General features: G+C 62.8%; 1 protein-coding gene across 3 annotated transcripts in view; it reads left to right on the forward strand.

The window, feature by feature from the left end:
* Positions 1–3065, forward strand: part of Sema6b (semaphorin 6B) — a 17668-nt gene continuing 14603 nt past the window's right edge. The window contains exon 1 of one of the 3 annotated variants that reach the window (XM_005357864.2): positions 1–72. The gene's annotated coding sequence lies outside the window, so the exon portion shown is untranslated. Of the gene's footprint in view, positions 73–521; positions 667–715; positions 905–3065 lie in introns of those variants that run through there. The other 2 variants (XM_026784400.1, XM_026784399.1) reach the window with 2 other exon arrangements.

Here is a 3065-nt window from a genome sequence, read left to right on the forward strand (position 1 = left end):
CGCGTGGGAGCCCGGGCTGAGGCGCTACGGGGCCGGGGCCGAGCCGGGCAAGTGCTCGGCCTGCGCTGCGAGGTGAGAGCGGGAACGGACGCGGGGACAGACGCGGCGACCGACGCGGGGACGCACCTTGGACAGATGCTGCGGGGACAGATGCAGCGGGGACAGATGCGGGGACGGACATGGGGACGGACGCGGGGACAGATGCGGAGACAGATGCACTGGGTCTCACGCACCAGGCACGCACAGGCCGCGGGCGCCTCGTGCAGCGACAGTGGCCCGGGCCCCCGCGTGCGGTCGCGGCTCCAGCGCCCTGGGCGGGGCTAACGGGCTGCGCAGCGGGCGGGGATTGCAGCCAAGGCCGGGGCTCGTCGCGTCCGGGCAGAGACGGTGGCTTTGAATTGTTGAGGCGACGGCCTGCGGGTGGGGGTGGGGGAGGGGGCGGGACACACAGCCGCGACCTCCCGTGGGTCCCGACGCGGCCCCGTGCACCAGCTGCTCCCCTAGCTCTCGGGAACCTGTCGGTCCCCTCTGGCCACGCAGCTGGAGTGGGGGGGTGCACACAGATCGCGGCCAACGCCCCCGCTGCAGCGGGGCCCTGAGGGGGGCGGCCAAGGCCCCCCAAAGCCCGACAATGGGACAAAGGAGCATCCCTAGCAGCCGCACAGGGTGGGTGCCACCGTGGCCCCCCGGCCGACCGCGGCGCTGATTGGTCCCTGGGGCGGGGGTCACGTGCCCCATCCTGCTCTCCACCGCCGACTTTGGGGCGCCTCCCCAGAGCCGCTGCCAGGCCGAACCCCCACCTCGGCCTCAGATGGCGAATTCTAGGCCTGCGACAGCTCTGAGGTCAGGAGGGACCCACGAATCCCAGTTTCTCTCGGCTAGGGGTCTGTCACCCCCACCTGAGGTCTGTGTCACCCCCGCCCGAGGTCTATTCTGTGTCACTAACGCTTGAGGTCTCTGTGTGCCCCCGTGAGGTCCGTGTGCCTGCTCCCCCAGGTCTGTGTCACTGAGCTTCCCAGGTCGCTGTCACTCTGCCTGAGGTCTGTGTGTTTCATCCCCACCTGAGATCTGTGTCGTTCCCCCCACCCCCGGCGCCTGAGCTCTCTGTCGTCCTCCGCCCCAGGTTCTGTAACCTGCATGAGGTCTGTGTCACCCCCAGATTCTTTTAGCCTCTGGACACCCCCACCCAAGCTGAGTGTAACCGAGTTGGGAACCCCAATATTGCAGCCCAGCAAGCTCTGGGCTGGAGGATGCTCTGAGGATAGAATGACTGGAGGGCCTGGCCAGGCGGCTTCTGCCTGGTTCCCTTTCTCGGCCCCTGGACTCGAGTTTTCTGGCAGGTTTTCAGGATGCACGATTGCTTTCAGGTTATTGAGAGGTTAGAGGTGGGGAGGTTCAAGGCCTGGACCTGGGAGGGCCTATTGCCACCTGGCCTGCTGGCTGGCAGAGTGGAGGTCACTGTTCTGTGCTGGGGAGCCTCAGACTGAGTAGCTGGCAGCCTGGGGGTCAAAAGGAAGTGGGGAAATTGAGGCCCTGAACGCCCACTGGGACTGCCTTGTTCTGTGGGGTTTCTCAGGCAGCAAGTGAGGGAGCCCGCTCTCTCTATCCACTGGAAACCGAGCGCTCTCAAGTTCCTCTCTTCCGAGGTGGCCCTGGATGTCTTGGGCCCCAGAGGGAAGTCGGTTTGAACTTTTAGCTTCGCTGTGTGTCCTGGGCTAGGAGGTCAGTCTCTGTGCGCTCTCCTGTGCGACCAGCTCTGCCCGCTTCTTCCCCCACTGCGTTTCCTGGGGCCTCAGATCCTCTGGGGCTTCCAATCCTCCCCCGCCCCCCCCCACCCGGTCCATCTGTCTGTCTGTGGTAGAGGGCAGGCAGGTGGCTGCCCTGGAAGAGGTGACATCAAGCTGCGGACAGGTGATCCAGACAGAAAGGTGACCGGCGCCTCCAGGGAAAGCTGGTGTCCCGAGCTGACCCTGGGTGTGGGCCTGGAGGGGCAGCTGGGAGAGCTGGGCTGGGGAGTGGGAGAACTTCCAGGGTGCCTGAACTTTTTGAAGTGGGAGCGTCATTCCCAGGGTCACGCGGGATTGTTAAGAAATGGGGGACGTGGCGAGATTTCAGGGTCGTTGGGAGCCGAGGGGCTGACACAGAGCTGTTCCTTGGGGCGGGGGGGGGGGGGGGTCGTGGTGGGTGGGTGACTCTTAACTCAGGTGAGAGGCAGGCTGGGCGGGCTGAAGACCTCATTTCCCAGGATGCACTTGGCTCAGCCCCAAGGAACTTCCTTCTAGAGGTATCTGAATGATTAGGGAAGTCATTCAGTCGGTCAACAAACATTCCCAGTGGCCAGACAACCACCCCAGCTTTTCTGTTTGTTTCTTAGAAGTCTTCCAGACCATGAGAGGGGAAACTGAGGCAGATACTGGCTCACTCTTCTATGCGGTTGGAGCTGGAGTGGAGGGAGCAACTGAAGCTAGGGAAAGTTGAATTCGCATTGTGGATCAGGGAAGGTGCATGGAGAAGGGCCTTGCAGCTGGAGCTGCCCCAGCTGTTGTGGAAGTCCGGAGGGAGGGGGTCACGTATTTTCTGAGAGTCATACTAGAGGCAGCAGAGATCCCTTCCTAGGATGTGGCCCTCAGCCCTCGGGCTGACAGTGCAGAGGCCCAAGGCGGGAAACACAGCTGTGGACGGGCCCCAGGGCAGGGGTTGCTGCGGTAGAAGGGAACCGGTTGCATGATGCAGTCTGGTGTGATGGAGGAGGGCCTCTGTGATGGGGTGCAGGGAGAAGGGAGCCTTACAGAGGGCACAGGCTGCGGGGAGTACAGACAGACTCTGAGGATCCCAGAAACTGGGGACAGCTTCATCCCTAGGTAGGTCCTCGTGGGCAGTAGTTGTGGCTGTTCAATCTCAGGCTCCTTCTGCCCACTCTGGGCTTTAGTCTTCTCCCAGGTGAAAAGTCCGGGCAATCCCTACTCTAGGAACTGAGGTAAACATTCTCTGACACACCACCACAGGGCTCTAAACACAGTAGGTCTCCACATGTGAGCTGGGAACACAGTAGGTGCTCTATCATG

The sequence above is a fragment of the Microtus ochrogaster genome, chromosome 22, assembly GCF_000317375.1.
Source record: "Microtus ochrogaster isolate Prairie Vole_2 chromosome 22, MicOch1.0, whole genome shotgun sequence".
Lineage (NCBI taxonomy): Eukaryota > Metazoa > Chordata > Mammalia > Rodentia > Cricetidae > Microtus > Microtus ochrogaster.